General features: G+C 38.3%; 1 protein-coding gene across 1 annotated transcript in view; it reads left to right on the forward strand.

Annotated features, from left to right (window-relative positions):
* The first annotated feature begins 407 nt into the window (after positions 1-407).
* Rab27b (RAB27B, member RAS oncogene family) overlaps positions 408-25,313 on the forward strand; it is a 50,415-nt gene continuing 25,509 nt past the window's right edge. Inside the window, exon 1 of the mRNA XM_048363580.1 lies at positions 408-617. The gene's annotated coding sequence lies outside the window, so the exon portion shown is untranslated. The remainder of the gene's footprint in view (positions 618-25,313) is intronic.

The raw sequence follows: 25,313 nt of genomic DNA on the forward strand, positions 1-25,313 counted from the left end.
TGTGGTTCAAGTGGTAGAGGGCTAGCCTTGAGGAAACAACAACCAAGGGACAGAGGCCAGGCTCTGACTTCAAGCCCAAGCTCTGAGTTCAAGCACTAACCATAGATACAAACACACTGATGCATAAATAATAAACCACGGCGTTGGCGGCTAAGGCAGGACCCCCCCCCCCCACTCTCCCCACCGCCGGCGTGGAGAATTTCACCCCAGCCAAGTGCGTTTCTCGCTGCAGCCTGTGAGTCACCGGCGAGATTGGCCCGGCCGAGCCGGGCACATCCGCGTTGGGACTCAGACACGCCTTCTTCTCACACAAACCTTCCCGATCCCAGCCTCCCCGCTCTCGCCCGACTCCCCGGGGTGGTGCTAGCCGGGGGCCCCGCCACTAAGCAATTCGGTCGGGCCGGCGGCCGGGGACCGCCCAGCGTTGCGGAGATCCGAAGCCACAGGTTGGAATCGCAGGAGCGGTGCCCAGCCCGGTCCCTGGGAAGCCGAGCTCCGGTGCGCAGGGGCCGCCCGGAGTCCCTGGGCTTGGGAAGGCAGGGAAGGCAGGAAGGAAAGGGAAAGAAACGTCGCTGAAATCCGACACCAGCTTTCTGGCCAGGGAACCCCGCAGGCTGGTGAGTTGGGAAAGGCGGGCTGGGTGGCAAGATCAGTGGGGCCACCCACTCACTTGGGGGTGCTGGAGAGAGTGCCAAGCGCAGGCCTGGAGGTCCAGCGCCCCGCTGAGCCCCGGCCCCGCGGGAACCCAGTGGGGATCTCCACTGCACGACCCGCACCCCCTGCCCACCCTCTCACCCCCAAACTCAGGATGGCTCCCTTTCTTTTGGTGTTTGCCTGTTCAACAGCTGGGGAGGGGAGGGGTGGGGGTGAAAGAAGCAAAACAAAACAAAAACTGGGCACAGCCATGCCCGGTTCCTTCCATCTGGGTCTCAGGAAACAAAATGATTCATAAGAAGCAGCGTGATGCTGGTGTTCAGAGTTTCACTGGGGAGAAGGGACTGAGTGCTGCTGGCCAGGCAAGTGACAGGACATTTCTAGGTGCTTCTTGGGGTTGGGGGGGAGACTAGAGTCATTTCAGTTCTCTAAGGTTTTGCTCAGATACTTTTGAATTCTGATCTGTATTGCTTCTTCGTGTGTGTGTGTGTGTGTGTGTGTGTGTGTGTGTGTGTGTGTAAGTAACCACAATAAACTACCTTGCAAGATTGCCCCACTCAATACAATGTTATCTAATTAAGCCTCCGATAACTATTGAGGCGGGTGAAGTGTAAGCGGAGCCTGGCTTCCTAGGAAGAAGTTGTTTGGTTAAAGCAGACACACCTGTAACATGTCTGTCATGTTTGTGAAGACTTGGTATGTCGAGGCTTAGTTGGAAGCCTCTGAACACTCCAGTTGTGTGAATGGGACATGGATAGGTTGAGGCTCAGTGATGAACAGGCAGTTTCAGGGTGATTAATCACAGGAATTAGTGTTTAATATTTTATTCAGTAGAAGCGGTGACTTTTTGGTTTAGTTCTGTTACCAAGAGAAATACCTTGTTCTCCGTTTTTAGTAGCATTCACCCTTGTTCCATGATGTTTCAGGTGGAATATTCATCATGGTGTTTAGCTATGAACTCGAATTTGACAACAAGAAAAGGTGTCATTAGCATCATACAAGCTCAAGCTTACTGAACATTCAAGCTACTGCCAGGTCCTATTTTGTGCTTCCAAAGTGAGAGTTGTACCTGGCTTGTGACCTCTCCCCGAAACATTTTCCCCAATATTGCTAATGTTCCTCTCTGTCTCCTTGGGATTAGCCATTCCTGAAGGGGACAGGGAATTCCTGTGGATGGGCAGAAGGATGGCTATGGTGACTTTCATAGTGAGCTTGCATTCAAAAGGAAAAGAAGACATTTCGGTGGAAACTGGATGAGCCTGTTCTCATAGATGCCAAACAGGATTAAAGGGAATCTGTCAAATGTGAGCCGGCCACTGCTCTCCCTTTTCACAGGTTATTTCTAGAACAGGTACATTTGACCTGATAGGAAAGCGAACCCTACAAAAGTGATTTACTCCACTCTGTGACACACTGCCTTATATTAAAATCTGTCTTCTAGTTTCAGAATTACTGTTCATTTATTTTATCATTCTTCTGGAAACATGAATGTTATCTCTTTTCCACCTTTACTTTTGGAAAATTTTTGATTAGGTTTTGGTCCCTCTGATCAAAAACATATGAAGGATAGGCATATAAAGTTGTCTCCCAATTATTTCTTGTTATACTACACTATTATATGTTATTAAATATGTGATCTTGATATATATTCTTGCTATAATAGGCATCTTGTGTTGATTTGTCAAGGCTGGTTAACCAATCGTTCAGCATTGGAGCAATCAGTTGTAATGTTGAGATGCATGAGAACAATGGCAATAAAAACCGACAGGACAAACCAGATGTTCCATGAAGAGTCTGTCACTTTCTAAAGACAGCTCGAAGAAGGGAGTGATGCTTTAATTCATGATTAGGTATAGATGGAGTTTAATTAATAGAAACAGGAAGCAGCAGCATCAATAAGCGTAATAACCAACCTGGTATAAATCGTGCACACACAGTGGAGGGCATTGCCCAATTTATTCCAAGACCTTCATGACCAGTATTCTTGCTTTGTAAATATTGATCTGTTCTCACACGCCTTCCTAAAATGAGGGACAACTGTCTATATTACCAGTAATGAGAATAATGCTGTTATCCTCCAAATAAATTTTTAACAAATTTCTTCTTTCAACAAAAACATTCTTCAATATGTTTGTTCAACAATTATTTTTTAATAGTTTGAATCACTGTTCAGGATTCTATGTGAACAGACTGACCAAAGTTCCTAGCTCAATGGAGCTTACCTCTGGAGCTGGTAGACAAAGACTAAACAAGATGAGCAACTTCAGTCTTTGCAACCATACAGAAAGACACTAAGGAGAGAGTAGAAAGCTTGCATGAAGCGCCGGTAGCCAGGGGCTGCCAGGACTGCCTTTGTAGGGCAGGCTCGCCTGACTTGGTAGGTCCATGTCAACTTGAGGCAAGGGAGTGAGAGGGCCTGTAGATGTGGAGAGGAAGAGCCCCCTCAACCGGATGAGCAGCAAGCAAGGGGTTGCCAGCCATCTTCCAGAAACAGCAAGAAACCTGTGCCCAGGATCTGCAGAAGCAGGGCATAGCAGAAATATGGAAAGGATCATTCTAGGCCAGGTCAGTAAGGCTTGGATGGTTGTCGTCAATATACTGCCTTTTGGTTTTATTTATTCCGAGACAAAATGAGAAAAATCTATGACTTAGAGATAGCCCAGTTATTTATTGTTCTATTATGCTTAAGTAGTTGTCCACAGGGTTTCAATTCAACATGGTCAGTGTGTGAGTGCAATGCATCTTAATCAATGTCACACCTTTCATCATTCTCCCTTATCAGTTCCAACTCCACCCATCCTGTCAATTTAGCAATGTTATGATTGCATTCATCCACACTTCCTCTCTCCATTCCCCTTTCCCTTGACCTCATCCCCCTTCACAAGCCATGTTCCAGCTTCCTGATATTCATGGTGCTAAAACTATAAGCTAGTTGTTCAAAAGAGTTTCAGCATTGGTATCCTTCCGTGTGTGCATATACTTTAGTGAACATGTTTATGTATATATGCATATGACTCTGTATGTGTTTACATATGTGTTTGTAAATTTAGATCTAATTTGCACATATGAGAAAAAGCATGCATCTTTTGTAGCCTATTTTTTCACAATCACATTTTCTACTTTTTTATTTTTAGATTGACAAAGATAAGTGCACACTTTAGTCACAATTTAGTTGTGGCTCCATGTATCAAACTGTAGTCCATTGTGTACCCTATTAAAAAAATTCTCAGTGGTAGTTACTGAGCATGCTACAAATTTGAAGGTTCTTCTAAGCTCTGAAGACCAGAAATTAATGCTAATAAGTTATTTCTGCTAATTTGGAACTTACCATCTAATTGGTGGGGAGATAGACATTGTAGTCAAGAAACAAATGAACCATTCTACAAGGTTTAGTGTTTGTAAGGAAAACATGTTGAAGCAGAAAATAGCAGAAATGGTCTAAAAGTTTTTCCATGATTCACTGGACTGAAAGAGCCTCGGGAGAAGGGATTCCTTTGTGAGTTGTATTTTGTTTTTCATTGAAACATTATATATATATGGGGATCCTAGAACAAAACCTCTGCAGTGAGTGACAACTGTGTATGTTGTAAGGACCAAATCAGCTATTCAGACTGAGATGTAGCTCAGTGGTGGAGCACCTGCCTAGCATGCATTTGTGCTCTGAGATAGATCCTCAGAACTAGTGCAGGAAAACAATAACTATAACAACCACAACATTCTTCTTGTTTTTCATTGATGAGAACATTTAATATCTAAGGGAGTGATCTTTTCAAAATGATCTCTCTGGCTTCCTTAATACCCATTGGTTAGGATAGTCAGAGTAGAAAAAAGACTAGATGGGAGGCCTTATTCCAATGGACCAGAGATGGTAGTTACAGATTAAAATTAGAACCCTAGTCTTAAAGAGAAGCAGATTGGTTCAGAAAATATTTCAAGGCAGACTGACAGGTCTTGCTTAATGAATTGGATACAGGATGGGGATGACGGAAAAAAGAGCTTAAATGATCAACAGGTGCGTTCCGAAAGTACTGGAAAGTGGTAAAGCTTTCCTAAGAAAGGTTAAGTTGACCAAGTTAACCTGAAATTCATTGTGTAGCCCAGGCTGGCTACTTTTTGTTCTGCTTTTTCTTTCTTTATAGAAAAAAATAGTGCTCAAAGAAGAAGGATTAAACAACACTGAAAAAAACCTAAACTAAAAGGCTGAGAGGCTATTGCTACTGCAAGTAAGTACTTTAAGTGGGAAAGAAATCCTTTAGGAAAAAGAAAATCAGAAAAGGCAAAAGCAGCTTCAGTGTTTCTACCCTGGGGATAAACTTGAAGCTTTCATATAACTGAGAGAAGAAGGTAGAGAGTGAAAAGCAGATGACAGAGGGATATAAGGCAAGGTTGAAGACACCACTTGTGAAATCATTGGAGGAGCGAAGACTAAGAAAGACCAAGAAGGGCAGAGACCAAGGACTTACTCGTCAGAGGTATTGCAGAAGTGTTTCTATAGTCCTGAGAGATGGAACTTCAAGCTCTTCCCCAAGGTTCTTACCCTACAAATGCAAGAACACAGTTTGTATAGGGTTTTTTTTTTTTAGGTTTTTCTAAATCAAAAGTAGAAAATTTAGGCACAGGCAGCAAGACAGACCACGGTAAATTAAGCTGCAGTTGCGATGAAGCAAGTATTTAATGTCCAGAAATGCAAGAACATCATGGTTAGATAATGTTATAGTCCATAATACTGAGATGCACTCACATAATTTCTGAGCAATTTCATAGAAGACAGATACTGCCTCATACATTGGTGGGATTTATGTCAAATGGTTATTTTTTACTTTATTATTAAGCAAATATTTCCATTGCTGAACTGTATATACCTATGGGCTTGATGTCTGATCTTAAAAAATTGACATTTAGTGAAAAACAAGACACTGTTGATTGTGTTTCCAACATCCCCACTGTTTAGCACGTTCTTTCCTCTCTTCTTTCCATTTAGGTAGCTATCCATACATATAGATGTGTATTTCTGTGTGTAGACATAGATATAAATGTGGAGAGACAGAGATAAACAGATAAAAAGACTAGAAAAGAGGAAATATTCTCTTTCAAAGATTTAGAAGAAAAAGCATGATCAATTTTCTTTCTGTAGCACATAAATTTATTGCCAATTACAGTGAACTCAGGGTCAACCCAATCTCTATTATTGTTGCTTCCTTCACTTGCTCAGGAAAATAGGACTGAATTAAATCTGACCTGAGGGACACAACAGATTGGGAATAATTTAAAAAAGCCAAGTCGGCTTACTTTACATATTTTATATAAAATACATATATATTTTATATACTTTATATATTTTATATTTGCCCCTCTCACTTGGGCAAGGCAATCAGACCTAGAAAAGCTTGTGCAAAGAATTATGTAGTATTGGTCTTATTATTTGACACATAGTGTATTATTTCCATAAATAAAAGGTACTATTGACAAAGATTTCTGGGAATGTCAAAATATGAGGGCTATAGAATGAAACTAGCTGCCACTGGCTAATTCCTGTAATATTAGTTACTTAGGAAGTTGAGACCTGGAGGATTACAGTTCAGAGCTGGCCAGGCAGAAATGTTTGCAAGACTCCAACTTCCATTAACTAGCCTAAAGCTGGACTGAAGGCGTGACTCAGGTGGTAAACTACTAGCCAGGTAAGCAAGCAAGTCAAGCAAGAACATAAGGTCCTGAGTTCAAGCCCTGTATTCACACAGCTAGGCGTGTGTGCACACACACACAGGTGTATATATTCATACATTTTATATTTTAATGCATCTTTACATTATATTTATAGATAAATATATATTTGTAAATATGTAGAAATTAAACTATTCAAAGAGGACAAGAAAATGGGTTTAACTGGAATGTGTCCTAGATATCATATGGGAACCTAAGAAGTTAAGATAATTGAGTCTATGGATTCAGTTACATTAATGTTATGCTCTAATAATTGATACTCAGACACTGAATTTATAGCATGTTAACTTTTTCATTTCCCTCAATGGCTTTGTTCTAGCCTTGCTATGATTAAATTTGTGGCAGATTTACGACCTACTTACAACTTCAAGACTTATTTGCCACAACCTAACATAATGTATATTGATGTCTTAAAAGAATTAAAGAATAATTCTCACCAGGCAGTGGCGGCTTGTTCCTGTTATCCTAGCTACTCAAGAGCCTGGGGTCTGAAGATCATGGTTTGAAGTCAACTCAGTTAGAAAAGTCCGCCAAACTCTTATTGCTTTGTTTTCAATTTGTGTTGTCTTCTTTGTTCATTTATTTGTCTTTGGGAAATGAAGGGAACAGAAATGGGGACAAAGGGTGAACAAATGAAGCAGTGGTAGTCTCTAGATACGATGTTGAAAATGAACCATACAACTTGTAGGTGGGGAGGGAAGGGAAAAACTGGAAGAGAGTGATGGAAGTGGTGACATTGTTCAAAAGGAAATGTACACATTTCCTGACTTATGTAACTATAACCCTTCTTTATATCATCTATATAATAACAATAGCCAGGCAGAAATGTATGCAAGACTTCATCTTCCATTAACCAGCCTAAATAAATATAAATACATAAATAAAATTTAAAAAGGAAGCTGAAAGTTAAGGTATAGCTCAAATGGTAGAGTGCCAGCCTCAAGCGAAAAAGAAAAAAACCACTCAAGAGGATAAGGCTCTGAGTTCTAGTTCTGGCATAAATATTTCTCTAGTGATGATGATTATTTCACAGGTTCCAAAAGTATGTAAGCTACTGTTAAGTGATTCTAATGAAAAATCATGTCAAATGATTTATCAAGTTTTGGAAAGTTATTATCTTTCTCCTACTTTCCCTTCCTCTGTTCCATGTCTACCTCCATATGTTAATACTTTTTTTCAGTTCACCATTTGAAAAATTGGAGGCACTATTACATTTATATTAATTTTTATATAATTTTCTGAGTGCTTCTCACTCTCACTCATAATTATTTCTGATTATTACATAGTCTGTACAAGAACATGCTGTATGCATACTTGTCCAATTTATGCCCCCTCTGTCTTCCTTCTGAATTTCAGGTGTACAAAGCTTTCTTTGTTGTGAATGCATAATATGAGATACTTACTTCTGAATAACTGTGTTTTCACAAGTGTTTATTATGTAATTTTCCAGAAGCTCGAGTGATTTGTGTTCTGATTATTACAAACAGAAAAACGCACATCCCCCAAACCATGTCAATGAGTCAGGTACAAGTTAGATACAGAATCCACATCAACAAATACCTCAGTTGAGATTTGTGATTAGAACCAGACTCATTTTCTTCCTTCTATTATTTCCCCTCAAGCAGTGACATCATTCACTAAACTCTTAATGAACTCTGAATCTTCCAAGTTTTACCCATCTGTAACTTAATCAATATTTCATACTCTCTTGGGAAATACCAGTGGTTTATTTTTAATTGCTTGTTTGAGTTTCCAGTGTAGGTAAGCTAACATCATGGACATAAATCTTGTGCTTCATAGAGGGTCCTATTTGAAAGTGTAAAAATCAATGTAAAGAAAAGGGCACAAATATTGCTACTTTGGAAAACAATGTCCTCCTACTATGTGTAAATACTTGTGAGTATTCATAAATAGTTGGGTATTAGTAAATATTTGTGAGTCACTTTAAATGATGACTATTTGACTTGATTGTCAAGGAATGAAATATTGCACAGATATTTGGCTCTTTCTTGAGAATGACAAGAAGCACCATCACTTTTGGCTTTCACATATTTCACTCCAACACGAGCCTTTATTACCGATGCCACTTTTCAAGTTTTCACAGTTGTATTAGAGCATCAGAATTTTGATCATTTGGGTTTTAAAGGGCACCGGTTTTCAAGTTCTATTTTTCCTACTATTGTCATTCATTTGGACTAATTCTTGTCACATATAAGTTGTTAAGATTTCTGTGTAGTATATATGCAAAGTCTGGAAAACGGTAAAGGGTTAGGTTAGATATTCTATTATACATATAATCTTAATGAGTTTAATTTTAGTTAGCACACTATGAAAAAAATGCTCAAAATGATTTAAAGACAAAGCTGATCTAGAGGATATTGATGATAATTAGATCTCCAAACCACACAGTCTCAAGGAAAAACGACGATAAAGGTGCAAGTAGAGGTCTTCAGTGTCAGAGGGCGTGCTCCTTTCTTTGATGTATCACCCAGCACCTTCAGATGCTGACAGCTTTCTTTGATCCAACACTAAGAAAGGAAAATATAATTGCATGCTTATTAATATTGTGTGTGTGTTGTGTGCACATGTGCGCACGCGCCTGAACTCAGAGTCTGGGAGCTGTCCCCTGAGCTTTTGTGCTCAAGCTAGTGATCTCCCACAAGAGCCGCAGTTCCACTCCTAGCTTTTTATTGGATAATTGGAGACAAGAAGCTCATGGACTTCCCTTCCTGGGCTGATTGGAACTGGGCTTACTCAGATCTCAGCCTCAGGAGTAGCTAAATTACAAGCATGAGCCACGGGCACCCAACTCTTTTTTTTTTTTTTTAAGCAGCAAATAACACTAAGTTCACATGACCTTAAGATTACCCTGTGTATTGGATCTGAACTGAACTGATATTGTTTGACAACCATTCTAGTAATGACATTCAAGAACTACATTTATACCACTGCTGTAGTGTTTATGAATAACTTTAGAACATGCTACGGAATAGCGGCTGTTATCATTAAACTTTGTTAACAGAGAAACAAAAGATGATTTTTTTTTTGCAGACTTTTTTTAGGGAAATGATTTATCCTCAGCTTCACCTACTTAATTGGAAAAAATGAAACATTCTCAAAGGCCATTCATTCCCTACAGTGCATAAATACCTGCCTGGGTAGATAATCTTATTATAGGTCTACTTTTTCATAGAGATGAAATTGTCACACTGAGTCTCTTTCACGTCCATGGAGGTTGAAGCAAAGAACTTTTTTTTAAAATACAAATTATGGGTAAATTGAAATCTTGGAGCTTCATGTCAGAGCCATCTTGCTTTCTTCTGATATTTTTCTGCATGTTTTACTGTCATTTTATATCTCCTAAACTAGGAAATTAATAGCTTATTGATTCATTTTGGCAACTAATTGATTGATTGAAATAGTTAAGGATCAAAAGGGAAAACAGATTACTCTTCCCAATAAGCATATTCTCCTGTTTAGTTTAGCAAAAAAAACCCAAAGGCATGCCTAATCTGAAAGGTTCCAAGCTTCAAAACAGAGTGGTAAGCTACAGTTTGCAACAGAAAGAATTCCTTCAGTCAAAGCTAAAACACCACAATGTTCAGGAATTTCTGAAACAACCTACACTTCAAATCTCCCCTGCATCTGTAGACTTAAGGCCAGACAAGTTAAGAGTCCTAATTCTGAACATCTGGTCATTCTTGTAGAAAAGTCTTTGGTCTCCTTTCAGTAGAATCTCTTAAGTCCGTGCGTGAGAAAGTAACTGAGCCTTATATGGAATTTAAAGCTTGCTCTCCATTACTGTGTACAGTAAGTAACAGCGTGTCTAGCAGTGAGGTCTCCGTTTCCAATCTATTAGGTGATCATAGTGAGTTATGGGTAAGGCGAGGTCAGTGAGCTAGCAGAATGCAGTAGCACCTGATCAAGCAGCATGCATATTTTTCTATCAAGAATGGTAGCAGGTTTACCCCCCCCTAAACCAACCTCAGCCAATAACTAGCATAAAGAGGCTTATTTTTATATGCAATTATCTAATTGTAGGCTCTCTCTACATGTCCACAGTGCATCCTCAATAGCCAGCCTCACAGATAACATACTTGCAAGAGATCTCTTGGTTGATAGTATTTTTTTGTCATTTTAGAGTAATTTGAATGTAATTTTTGTCCTGTGTTACCTTCAGAAGCAGATGCTAATGTAATATGCAGTGTAATTTTTCAACTGGAGGCCTAGGAAAACAGACTTATTATATAGAATCAAAGGGATCAAAACAGAGAAATTGCATAGAGATAATAGCTTGATTTCCCTTAAAAACCAACGGATACATTATCAGGTAGAGTGAGCAAAATTATATCCTACATTTGTCTTCAAACATGCTTGGGAGCCTACAGTGTATCAAGTTATACAAATGTCTCGTTGGCTGATGACTGCTATTTTATCATTCGTTCATGGTAGGAACATTTTGTCTAGTTCTTTTTACTTTTTTAAGATTTTATTCAGTTAGGTACCAGTGGCTCCTGCCTGTAAAGCCTGCTACTAGGGAAACTGAGATCTAAGAATTTTGGTTTGAAGCCAACCTGGACAGAAAAATCTTTGAGAGTCTTATCTCCAATTAACCACCATAATGTCTACTGGAGGTGTGGCTCAATTGTTAGGGCACTAGCTATGAGCAGAAAAAACTAAGTAAGCATGCAAAACCTTCAGTTCAAGACCAGTCCTGGCAAACACACACACACATGCACACACACACACACACACACACACACACACACACTGTCATATATTATATGCTATACATTTCTATTATGTTATAGATATGCTATATATTACACCTATTATGTTATAAATATATATTATACATATTATACACACATATCCTAGTTTTTTATGTATATTTCACTATTTTGGTTTATTCCCAAATGCTAACAAATTTCAAGACTATAATGTTTCGCAAAGCCATATGGAGGTGATTGCCTCACATGTATGATAAGATCCTAAAGCAGTTTCTTACTTAGTCTATTGTAATGAACACCTGTATCACATAATGGATTCTGGGAGAGTTCATGGGTTTTGTTTGCAAAAGTTTTAGGGAGACTAATCTAATATGCTGGCATAATATCTCATTTCAAGGTGATGAGATACTAAATATATTTTCAGAAAATATATCTGTAAATCTGCATGTATGAAAGAAAATAAGAATTCATTTCATCTAATTTTCTAGCATAAACCAGATCAGATTGTCAGATTGTCAGAAAACTATATAATCTATCAGAATTTAAATGAAAATATCAAAATACAACAAACAAGTTATGGGATAAAAAGTCTTTTACCTATGGACTAAAGTAGAAATAAAATTATAATCTAAATATGTATGTATAATATATTATATATTTATTGTTTTTGTTTTGTTTTTCAGTTTTTATGTTGTTGTTGGTCATGGGGCTTGAACTCAGGGCTTGGGTGCTGTCCTTGAGCTTGTATGCTCAAGGTTAGTGCTTGACCACTTTGGGCCACAGCTCCACTTCTGGTTTTCTGGTGGTTAGTTGGAGATAAATGTCTCATAGACATTCCTGCCAGGACTGGCTTTCAACATCAGAGCTCAGCCTCCTGAGTAGCTAGGATTACAGATATGACCCACCAGCACTGGGCAGCAAAAAATATTTTTAAATACCCATTACTGCTTGTTGATATCTGTCTTCTGAAAATACACTAATGGAGGTCTAGGCATATGCCTGGACAGGAAGCAAGATTATATCTAAAAAGTAATCAATGTAAAAAGGGCTGGAAACATGGTGTAATGGTACAGTGCTTGTCTAGCAAAAGACCTTAAGTTGAAAGCCCATGACTGCCTATTGAATATTTATTTGAGGGTCAGTCATGTTAGTTCACACATATAATTCCAAGTATTCATGAAGCAGAGTTTGGGAAGATTATGGCATGAGTCCACAAAAAAAAATTAGAGAGACCCTATCTCAATAGACAAGCTACACTAAGGCACATGTCTATCAGAATCTCAGACATGCTACTTGGGAAGCCTAGGTAGGGCTTTGTCTATCAGAGGAGAACCCCAGACAGAAATGACAAGACTGAAAAATTACCCATAAGCAAAAAGGACTGGAGGCATAAATCAAAATGGTAAAATAATGCAATGGTAAAGCATAATGCAAATGGTAAAATAATGCCTCGACCCTGAATTTCATCTCCAAATACTACCAAAATCAACACATAAACACACAGATAATATGTACGTAGTACATACATACATACATACAGATGTAGTTACAAGGCTGTCATAATGAATAATTTTGCCAGTTTCTAATAAAAGCATTTGACTTACAAATGCTTGTAAGATTTTTTAAATTCATGTACTTATTTTTCTTTTTAATGATCAGACATGCAGACTTCTATAAAGACAGAAATAACCTTCAAATTTATTTGTAAAGTTGTCCCTGGGTATTGAAACAACTGTACAAATAACATAATAGTAATAATAGTAAGAGACATAATAGAAAGAAACATAACCCGACTGAGTTTAGCTGTTTAAAAAATAGTGAGGTATTTGAAATTCAGGAAGGCACAAAAACAAACGTGTACCCTATAGAGCTGACAGTTATTAAAAATTAGTGGTCGTGGTTGTACCTACACTTTCTCTGTATCTTATCTGAGTATATTAGAAACCGGGTATACTGGTATTAGAACTAGGAAATTGGAAGGGAATACCAAACTCGAGAGATACAGGGTAAAAAAAGACAAACAACTACAAAAGCCATACTTGCAAAACTGTTTGGTGTAAATGAACTGAACAACTCATGGGGGGTGAGGGAAAGGGGGAGGGGGGGATGAGGGATGAGGTAACAAACAGTACAAAAAATGTATCCAATGCCTAATGTATGAAACTGTAACCTCTCTGTAATTCAGTTTGATTATATACATATGTATATATATACATATATATATAGTTAGTGGTGACACCATATGTGTAACTCTAGATTTTCAATAAAGCTCCACATTTTTATATTTTATCTTTCAGCAGAGGTAAAGTAGCCTATAGTAAGAAGCTGTGCCTAACTCACCATGGAAAGGACATACATAATGTTGTTTGTAAAATAGCATCAGGGATGAATAGGGCATTTTCTGTTTCCTCTCCTGATTCTCCTGGCACAGGGATGATAAGACACACATTGAACAGCCATCTTGGTACCTATTGGTCATTCAAAATAATTGGAACATTTAAAGCCCAGGGGCGCATATCTGTTGCATGTCAGCAGGGTCAAGAGATCAATGTCAACTCGTACGGAGGAACGCAGCTCAAAGTGGCTTATTTAGAAACGAGACACACTGTCACCTTTCAGCACAATCTAATTGATTCTCACACTTTAAAACATCAAGTGAATGAGGTCAATTTTTACACGTGAAATGTAAATGTAGAACCTTTTCCAAATTTTTCTTCAATCGGTAAAGCTTGCTTTGACTGGAGCTGTATTTTTGTCTTATTTTTTCCCTTCCTTTCAGTTAACCAAGAGTAAAGCAGTTAATTTTTTTTAAAGCCTAAACATTGAAACAATCACTTCACATACTGGATGTTGATTGAGAAGTTGTCCTGCAAACCACGTGTTGTATGACCTAGAATTAGCTATCAACCATGACAAATGGCTGTACCTTAAAAATATTCCAGAGCTCCAGGTGATCATCCCAATAATTTGTTGAATAAAAGATTCAGGATGTTTCACCAGCATAGAACCCAAACTGAAGGCTAGATTGAAATCCAACTGAATATTTTTGTCATGAGCAAACTAGTCTTAATTTACATGCACTCTTTTTTTTTTTTTGGCCAGTCCTGGGCCTTGGACTCAGGGCCTGAGCACTGTCCCTGGCTTCTTCCCGCTCAAGGCTAGCACTCTGCCACTTGAGCCACAGCGCCGCTTCTGGCCGTTTTCTGTATATGTGGTGCTGGGGAATCGAACCTAGGGCCTCGTGTATCCGAGGCAGGCACTCTTGCCACTAGGCTATATCCCCAGCCCTACATGCACTCTTAAATAAGAGACCTTTATAGATGTGGTGTTACAACAAATTCAATAGGTGGATTGCTGTCCTACAAAATTCCCATGTATTCTTCCCTCCCATTCTCCCAGTTTTTGATCCATTTTTTTTTTTTTTTTTTGGTGTGTACCATAATGCTGGTGCCTGAAAAAGGAGTGTGGTGAAGAGAGATTGTTCAGGTTTGCTCAGGCTTTACATCATCAATACTAGAAAGATGCATCTCCTCTCAGAACAATATCACTTTCACTAAAAATGTAGCCCAAACTTAGTCTTGTGTTGGTGAATTATACCTGTAATCTTAGGTACTCAAAAAAGCTGAGATCTGGAGGAATATTGTTTGAAGCCAGCAGGGGCAGAAAATCCCAAGAGATTCTGCTTTCAAAATAACCAGCAATGAGCCAGGCTTGAGGAATGGTTCAAGTGGTAGAGTGTCAGCCATGAACAAAAAAGATAAGTGAGAGTCCTAACCCCAAGATGCAGTACTAAAAGCATATAAACAAAAATAATCCCACCAATTTGAACAAAATTCCTCATTACTAACCAACTTTCTCCTCAGATGTAATAGCACCACAATTCTTTGCCATTTTGTTAGATGCATTTGCCTAAGTTTAGGGTAGGAATGTATTTAGGAAGATGTAATCCCTCCTAGATAAGGAAAGGATATTACAATTATATCTTAGCTAGAATTAGGATTATTATTAAGAATTATGCCTTAATCTCCCAGCTAAATTGAGAATGTCTGTTATAAAAGGGCCACTGCTGTATGAAAGATCAGACATTGTGAAATAGGTGTTATTGTTCCTTTTTTAGCCTCTCACTTTTCCTTAGTCTTTTCCTGGGACCTGAGCCCTTGTGGGTCTTGCAGGCTGCTCGTCTTTCTACAGGTCAATGAGTTGTACCTGTCACCAGCATTCCATTCCCACAAGAAGGTAAGAACCTTCTTCTTGTTAATCTAATAATTTGTCATTTGGCTAATTGAGTGAGGAGTGAAAATATTAAATTTGAAGCAATGTACAAGGATTGCTGGCTGCATAGTTACAAATTTGCCTCCTCAACCAAATGTTTGTAACCCCCAAATTAATATTCACGCTGCCTTGTCTATCATTTGCAGACTTGCACAGAGAGGGACTTATAAGTCGCTTGACTTTCAAGTTCCCAACAAGGTCAAGCAAGATCATTCTGTGTATACTCTTCCAGCTCTCTTGTATCCAACTGTTCCCCCCCCTCCCAGTTTTGGGCCTTGAACTCAGGGCCTGAGCACTGCCCCTGGCTTCTTTTTTTTCAAGGCTAGCACTCTGCCACTTGAGCCACAGTGCCACTTCTGGCTATATTCTATATATGTGGTGCTGAGGAATCAAACCCAGGGCTTTGTGTATGTGAAGCAAACATTCTACCACTAGGCCATATTCCAAGCCTGCTAACTGTTCTTCTCATGATCTACTGTATGTCATATTTTTTTATAGGTTGAGATGTGAGGTGGCAGCTTTCCTGTTTAAAATCCATGCCCCCCCCTCATCGTACCATGGTGCTCTCCACTGTTCAAGAAGGCTGAGACAAGCCTGGCAGAGAAAATACTTGAGTTAGAATTTCATTGTGAATGAATTTCATTTCGAATGCTCTTCACTCTTCAGTTCAATGGTCAAAAGATACATGTATGAAACCAAATGTCTCTAAGTAGCAACGCCTAAAGCAAATTTATGTCATGATCATGACAAAAATATCATGACTAGATGTGTAGGAATCTGATGTTAGATTCCTTCTAGAGCAGGGGCTAGTCTTTGTTAATTTCCTGTTCAAAGCAACTTTGTAGAACATAGCTGTGGTAAATAACTACTGCAAATCAAATGCATTTACTGTACTTTCTCCCATGAGAAGACTTGCCAGAGCTTAGAATTAGAAATAACGATGCAGTCATGTACCTAAGGGAAGAATGAAAACCAGGAAGAGCTAACCCATTGAGTACAGGAGCAGAGAGATTAAAATCAGTTTAGCCAGAGAACTTTCAATGCCTACTAAAGCTGACCTGGCCTAGATTCTGAGCTTTCAGATGACAGAGGGGAAAAAATGAAATTGTGTACCATATCCTCATTTTTCTTATCAGATGAAAGAAAGTAAAACACACCTTCTATCATTACAGCCTAAGAATAACTCTCTAGCACAGAGCAGAGAATATCAATGATTTTAACCACAGATTTGGAATTCATATGGATATCAAATCTGTATGATGTGTTTCAATGGACTATGGCAATGCTTAAGACATGCCTCCTGATTTCCTGTTCTGTGAAATCCTTTCTGCAGGAATCTAAAATTCTCTGCGTTTCTGGGACTCTAATATAAGAAGCAGTTTCCGTGCATGTTATGCTACTTCTTACATTCTGTGGAGCTCCAAATAAAATTAGTGTGATGTTAGCAACACTCCGTTCTCTGGCAAGTGGGAGGGGGAGTTGTGTTCGAGCAGGGCTGCTTTGTGGGACCTCTAAAACCATTTTAAAAGGGAGGAGACCTTTGCAATAATCTGTGTACTGGAGACTCCCATGTGCAGCCCTGAACAGTGACAAAAGCCTGAGGACAAGTTGTGGTGGCATAGGCCTATAATCCCAGCTACTCAGGTGTCAGAAATAGGAGGACTGCAGTCTGATCTGGCCTAGGGCAAAAGGGATAGACAGTTTGTGAACACAAACCAAAGCAAAAAGAGTAATCATTTTGCTCAAGGCTAGCACTCTGCCACTTGAGCCACAGCACCACTTCTGGCCTTTTTCTATATATGTGGTGCTGGAGAATCGACCCAGAGCTTCATGTATATGAGGCAAGCACTCTTGCCACTAGGCCATATTCCCAGCCCTCATCTTCCAAGTTCTTGAGCTTACTTTGTCATGCTTTGGTACATGTGGTTATTAACCCAGCTCTTGTAAGAATTTATAAAAATAGCATCATGGCTATATCATAAATCTGCATTACTAGCATTTCTTAAGTTTTTAAAAAAAAATACTGAGTCTTAGTCTTCATGTCAATAAAATATCAAAATGGGGAAATTAATGGAATTTAATCACATATATAAATATAGACACATATATAGCTATATAATCATACATGTGTATGTGTATATATACTACATACATATATACACACATATATGTAATATATGGTATATACATATATGTATATACATACATATATATATAAATAATCTGAAGAAAATGGAAAATAAGACACCTGAAAGGGAATAATATAAAGGCTTCATAAGACTAAGGAAAAGAGAACAGTTTGAAACCACCATAGTTTATAATAGATATTAACAATCTAATTCCTTATTTTTTTAAACTACGAAGAATAGATTTAATTAGATGTTACAAATATGATTAAATGGAGATGCAATTTATTGGAAAAATGAGTTTTCTGCAGACTGACTGCATTAAATTCTGAACCTTACAGAATTTAATTCATTATAGAAAACATCTAGTAAATCAAATATGTGAAGATACTCAACTATACCACCCAAGAGAGGACAGGCTAAAAGTTATGGGAACTCCTCGATTGCAAATGTTTTAGACACTGTCTTCAACAATGTGGATTTGGAATGTTATGCCTAGTCTTCAATATGTTTTTTTTTGTTTGTTTGTTTGTTTTTTGTTTTTTTTTGGCCAGTCCTGGGCCTTGGACTCAGGGCCTGAGCACTGTCCCTGGCTTCTTCCCGCTCAAGGCTAGCACTCTGCCACTTGAGCCACAGCGCCGCTTCTGGCCGTTTTCTGCATATGTGGTGCTGGGGAATCGAACCCAGGGCCTCGTGTATCCGAGGCAGGCACTCTTGCCACTAGGCTATATCCCCAGCCCTCAATATGTTTTTGAAGATGGTGTTCCCATTGATAGGGATAAGGAAGAGAGTAAATGGGATATGTGAGCCACAGTGCAGACACTGCCATGCAAGATGGTTGTCTTAACAGAGTTGTTGCGGGCAATGCCGCACAGCTGGGCCTGGTTTTAAATACTTATTTCTGATTTGGATTCTTAAAAGCCTGACTTGGGAGTCATGAAGCTGCCTAAAGAGAAGGCTGCGGGGAGTAGGGGCCTGGGGCAATGGGAGAAAACCACAGTTCAAACATGGAGATGTCAAAGGAAACCCCCAAAGGCCTTCGCCTTGCAGGGCTTCGGTGCATGCAGCTGGAGAGGCGGTGACACGATGGAGACTGGACCAATAATCACTCCAAACCCAACTTGGTCAGAATTCCTGAGAAACAGCTATTCAGGGAGCCCCAGGATCGCCTATCAATGGGTTAGTAGCTATTAATTGTGTTTAAGGTTATTGACTTTGAAGACCCCCTCAGCACTAAGTTTCCATAATGATGTCCAGTTGATCAACATTTCTTCACTTTCGGCCCATGCTATATGCATTAGAAAGAAGACAAAAACAGTTGGGGATGTTTAGAATGGACAGATCCAAACCATTTCCAGCAGAATGCCCAACAGCCCTCTGACACATTCCTTTCTGGGAAGCTATGAAAATAGCACTGGTTTTGTAAGTTGAGTACCATTCTGTTTCTTCCTGGCAAATATTTGCTCATATTTTTCAAATAATAATTAACTACTGGTAGGCCCAAATTAGAAACTGAATATAACTTGTTAAATCCTTTGTAATTTAGCAAGATACCCACTGTACACATAAACCACCAGTCACGTTTTGAATTAGATCTTTAACTCAGAGGTACAGTAAGAAAGAAACTCCTAGATGATTTTATTTTATATCCTATTTAAAAGTAATCATTTGGGGTCAGTCATGTTTCCAAAATAGCTCCTCATCTACAGAAGCATTTAACATAGAATTCCTTTGTAAAACAGATTCCCAATTTTATTTTAAATATATGATTACATTTCATAAATGTTATTTATAAGCAGCTCTCCTCTGACACAATATAGATTGTACTTGTACATTTACTAGGTAGGAAGAAAAGAACAAAGGAACAAAGAAAGGAAAGAAGGGACACAGGAAGGAACAAAAGGAGGGAGGGGGAAAGACTTATTTTGGACTTGTTTTGGCATGCATGATATGGACAGACCACAAAACCACAGGAGTTTCTGCAGAATGAATATTTGTTTCAAGGTTATTTGCTGATAATGATGTTGTCCAGTAAAAACTTGAGGCATAGATTCGGGAAGGAGAGAAGAAACTGGCTTAGCCAATTTGTTTCTATATTTACAGCAATTTTTAAAATTTCTTGCACAGAGTTGATGTTCAATATGTGTTTATTGAAAGTGTTGTTGGTATTCTTTTTGAAAACTAAGCATTGGCTATAATCTGGGTAGATCAGAAATTCAGCACTATCATTTTAGGCACCGAAGATCCATAAGCACAGAGCTACAGTGGGATCTTAAACTCTGTGTATCTATTCACCTAAAAACATCCTCAGATAGACTAAACAAAATATCTCAGCATTCAGCAACAAGGAAAAAAGAAAACACTCTAAGTTCGAGGAATTTCAGAGAACAGAGAGATCTTGATGTCTGACAGTCTATGGCAAGTTGTGAACTTGCTTTAAAAAAAAAAATACAAGAAACCACAACGCCAGTGAGTCTAGTAGTTTGGAATTGGGTGTAGGCCGAGAATCCACAGGATACTGCTGTGACAGCAACAAGAAGTGGTAAGTGTAGTATGTTCTAGGGATTAGCAATAAAAGAGAGTTATGCTCTTGATGTTTCCTTATTTCTATTACTTATTTTGAAGATGCTCAGTATTTTCCAGGATTATCCTGGTCTTCTGTGCTTTACCATCTCACGGAGTTTCTGGGTTATGCTGCTGGTGCATTTTCTGTTGGTAGAAAGATTCGTTGTTATAAACTTGTAATAACGTGATATTTATCAGGATCAGACCTTTAGAGCCCCAAACCAATCTGTGCTTCTATTAATACACTGGAATCTAAAGCTAGGTGTGGAAACATTTTAATAAAATGGTGAGGAACAAAGGGGATTATCAAAATATTCAGCTAACAAAAATGTTTGTATTATTATCATAAAAATATCCAGAGTATGTTCATCACTGGATTCTGCATACAAGAGAAGTCACAGGCAAAAAGCTACATATATATTTGTATTTATGCATTATACATGACACATTTATATATCATATGCATTATATATAAACATATTTATATATGAAACAAATTCATAAATATAATATATAATGTACTTTACAGCATTATATATCTAATATATAACATATTTGTGTTCTACTATATATTCATATTATATTTTATATAATATATTTTGTATTTATAAAATATGTGTTTATATATTTATACATGTTCATATGTAAATATATTTATAAAACGAGAGTAAGCTAAGGAAGAAAGAAAAACAAGATGAAACTGTTAGAAGAGCAAATACAAAGTGAAAACGATAATGCAATGTGAACTTAATCTTTTGCCTTGTGTGGAAATTGGAATTGTTTATGTCTTATAGTGGTAACACTGTCCTGAAATTTTCCTGATATGCTAGCCATTTCTAAAAGGTATTTTAAACAAACATGGTTCTTGTTTGAAGTAGAGATCGTTCATATTATGTGTCACCAATACTTGCCATCCAATGCAATGAATTGCTGTGTCTGCCACCTCACACGGAGCAGAAGCAAGTATCTGAGCACCTGGGATTCTTTTAAATAACCTTACCCCCGCAACACAATACTTACCCAGTATCTTTACAACCCACATCCGCATTGCACACTTTTACTAGACAAGGTTCTTTTCTTGTCCTTCCTTTTGTTTCCTTCTTCCCTTCCTTCCCCTTATTTTCTTTTTTTCCCTTCCCTTTATTTTCTTTCTTTCTTTCATACTTTCTTTTTTCTTGGTACAAGCCTGGGACTCAATCTTAGTACCTGACTCTTTCACTCATTGGCTAGTGCTCTAACAATGGAGCCACACCTCCAAACCCTGTGGACAATGTTCTGAAATGCAAGGATGCAAAAGTAGGTATTGAGTACAATGCTGTTTTAAAAATATCTATCACTGGGTTGGCATACTGTCCCCTCACTCATCAGTCTTATATACACACACAGAAGTTTACTGTGTTGGAATTTACACTTGGCACTCATAGAACGACAGTTTCTTCTTTGGATTCAATAGGACAAGTTAACTCAGGATGAAGATGTTTCTTCTTCTCATGTAAGGTTTGCAATTTTCTTCAACATATAACCTAATGTTGTCTAGGACCAATAGTCTCCATGACACAGCCTCTTCCAATTAGATCTAACAGAGCACAAGCTCTATATTCTTTATACTTTTTGCAATTCTTTTTATCTCTCCAACAGGAGCAATGTAGACAGGATTCTGCCTTTCCAGAGCTTACCTTCTTAAACAGGAGTGAACATGCAATAAATAAGAAGAGAGCTATCAGCTAAAGAGTATCAAAATATGGTGAATTGGAGCCTTTAGTAAATATTTATTCCTGCAAGTTCTCTCAAGATGAAATGCAACTAAGAGACAACTTGGGAAAATGGGAGAGTAGGAAAAGCTAAAGATGAAGGGGGCAGTAGCTGTTATCCTAGCTACTCAGGAGGCTAAGATCTGAGGATCATGGTTTGGAGCTAGCTTGGGCAGAAAAGTCTGAGACCCTTATCTCCAAGTAACCACAGAACTCTAGATGTAATTGTATATAATGTATACAATGCAATTTGTAGCTTTATTTGATCTGTCATGACCAAGTAGACAGACAACTGACTTTCAGGAAATTCATTTATTCTTTCAATGTTGGAGATGGCCGTGTGTGTGTGTGTGTGTGTGTGTGTGTGTGTGTGCGCACATCCATTCAAGCATTCCTCTGGGTGCCTTCACAAATACATGTAACTGCAGGTGTTTGTAGACCTATACCCGTTATAACCTTGCTTATCCTTTACAACCAATACCTGTGTTATCCAGTCCGTGCTATTTGTTGGAAGGAGAGGAGGAGGAAGTCTTTTAGTTCATTTCTTATATTTCATCCTATTTCTTTGTTTCCTTAGGAAAACACAAGCCTGATTACCATGAGATACAGCATTTCATTTGCTGTCACTTGGGATTATTCCACAATGGTATCTTACCTTTATTTGAATGTTTTGAACTAGTTTCTGCTTTTGATCTCCCAATAACTTATCTCTTCAGATGATATTGGGAGATTTTCAAGGTGTCTTTTTATCATAGTCCAGCCTTGATCTGATTAGGGTAAGGATAATGGATTTCATACCAGCCTGGTATAATGCCTGCTATATTATGAAAATGCACTAGATGGTTAAATATAACTGACATTATCGGAGAAGGACAGTGCCAGTATCATTTTTAAATTTAAACTCTTGCACAGTGGCCTCAATTTAATGTATATTCAACTTAGTGTATCTAGTAGGTATACACAGGGTGAATGTGAAACAATACCACTTCGTTATTTTATCTACTTAGAATTTATGTTCCTGAATTTAAGGTGCATTTAGTCTTCATAATTATGCTTCTTTTTGTAAAATATCATCACTTAACTGGAACCAGATTCCAGCAGGAAATCTTTGAACCTAGTGTTGAAGAATCTCCCACTTAGTCAAGGTTCCTAGACTTCTATAGGACAAATTGGTCCAAAAAAAAAAAAAAAGAGGGGGCTGGGAATATGGCTTAGTGGTAGAGTGCTCGCCTAGCATGCACCGAGCCCTGGGTTCGATTCTTCAGCACCACATAAATAGAAAAAGCCAGAAGTGGTGTTGTGGCTAAAGTAGAGTGCTAAGGTAGAGTGCTAACCTTGAGCAACAAGAAGCCAAAGACAGTGCCCTCTTTTCAAGTACTGATGGAAATGTCAAAGGAAGAGTTTGCTTTAGTACTGGAGAAATACATCTATTGCAAAGAATATCTTTGAGACTCAAACCTCTGGTAAACTCAAATGTATCCCAGGCAACAAACACCTTCTTGTTGACAGTTTATTGACAGTATAATGCTTACCTCTTAGTCTTTGACTTAGTATAGTAAATCTATTATTTCTTATGTTAGCTATATTAGAAATGAACACATCAATCTTTAATGATGGTTTTGTTTCTTCTTGGCCAGGAATAGACTTCAGGGAGGGGGCTCTGTGGAGTAAGAGCTATCTCACCAGTCTGTGGCATATTAATATGGTCAACAACTGCCGTCTCCTAATCATCTCCAGTTCAGAATTTTCTTATACCAAACCTCCATTTATGAGAATTTAAGCCCCTATGTCTTGCTTTGGTGTTTTGTTTTGGTTGTTCTTGTTCATCTTTTTTTTTTTTTACTCTTCAAACGACTCAGAAGACTGAGTTACATAGGTATTGATTATGAAGGATGAATGTGGTCATGAAGATACTGTCACAGCTCACATGAGCCATCAAGTAAGGACAATGTATTTCCCCATGAAGGCCTCTTTGACCATTTAAAGAAAATTATAGGGAGGAAAGTATTTCTGTGTGTAATTTCAGCATCCTCGTGTTACCAGCATCAATTCCATGCATTGCCACTGGGGAAAGCTAGTACTTGGGAGATGAGAGAAAGAAATCAGATTTATTCAAGAGCTGGGCATCATGAAAAGAGAAATGGGGCGCTACAGACAACAAACCAAGGGTGACCTTTGGGGGTTCAGTTACATGAGAGGGCTTTTATGGGGAGCAAAGAGGTACAGAGGACCATGGAAGAGTAGACTGAGTGCTAAGTGGAATCTTTGTCATTCAGGGTTGTGTTTTCCTTTCTTCTCTGATGGAATAGTACTTTCTTTCCCTGCTATTTAAATAATATTCCACCTTTAATGAAAAAGCAAGATTCGCAACTCCTTGACTCATACATTGATGGTATCTGAAGACCATCAGGACACTCTGGATTCTGAAAATCTGAAGGAAAAAAATGACCCCAATTAGAGTGTTTTGGTGACTAGTGTTTATCTAGTTCCTTTTCCTGCAGTAGCTTACTTTTACTTAGTATCTCAGGCATTTTAAAGGCACCTTTTTTCTTAGACTTTCCAACATTGGGCAAAAAAAAAAAACAAACAAAAAAAAAACAAGGACAATGTACAAAGCAGAACTGAACCAACATAGATGGTGTAAGACACAATCATCTTTGTCATCATTGCTATCACACTGTCAAGTACTTCCTAACTTTTATAAGCCAAACATTATTAGCCAAAACAAATTTTCTACCAACTCTAAAGTTTCAGGATGTGATAGAGCTGAAAAACCATACTACTTTGCTGAGAACTCTGTTGTCAAAACCCTAACAGGCTCTCAATTAGGCATCAACTAGCTGCTTTTCCCTCTACTCAGATTAAACTTAAACGTTAAAATGCACCCAACAGCAGGGAATTTAGCAGAGCTATAAATGTCTTTGTGCTAATGATGGTCATTCTCACCAGAACATGGGGTGGGGGGTGTAAAAGCTGACAAAGGCTATATTATAAATGTTTTATACTGGGAAATGTTAGGTGAGTTTAAGACATGGTCTGCTGATTAGGTTACTGCCAAGAAATAAACAATCGTTTCTTTAATACTGTAATTAGTCACTGTCAATTATTGTATTTTTTAATCAGAGTTCCAGCAGGGCCTGAAGTGGCTAAAATAATCTAGTGCTTTGTTAATAGAAGTAAAACCAGTGTGGGATTTCTGCACCAGTTTTGGTTTTGAGAAATTTAGTGACTTTATTCTAGGTTACAAAGTAGCTTATGTTGATTAATTAATGATTTTGTGGTTTTGTTATGTTGGACTCATGCTCAAAAGATCTCTCTGTGTGTGTGTGTGTGTGTGTGTGTGTGTGTGTGTGTGTGTGTGTGTGTGCGCATGCTTGCCAATTCTGGGGCTTGAACTCAGGCCCTGGGCACTGTCCCTGAGCTTTTTAGCTTAAGACTGTTCCTCTACCTCTTAATCCATTGCTCTCCTTTCAGGGTTTTAATGGTTAATTGGG

This window comes from Perognathus longimembris, chromosome 15 (assembly GCF_023159225.1).
Source record: "Perognathus longimembris pacificus isolate PPM17 chromosome 15, ASM2315922v1, whole genome shotgun sequence".
Classification (NCBI taxonomy): domain Eukaryota; kingdom Metazoa; phylum Chordata; class Mammalia; order Rodentia; family Heteromyidae; genus Perognathus; species Perognathus longimembris.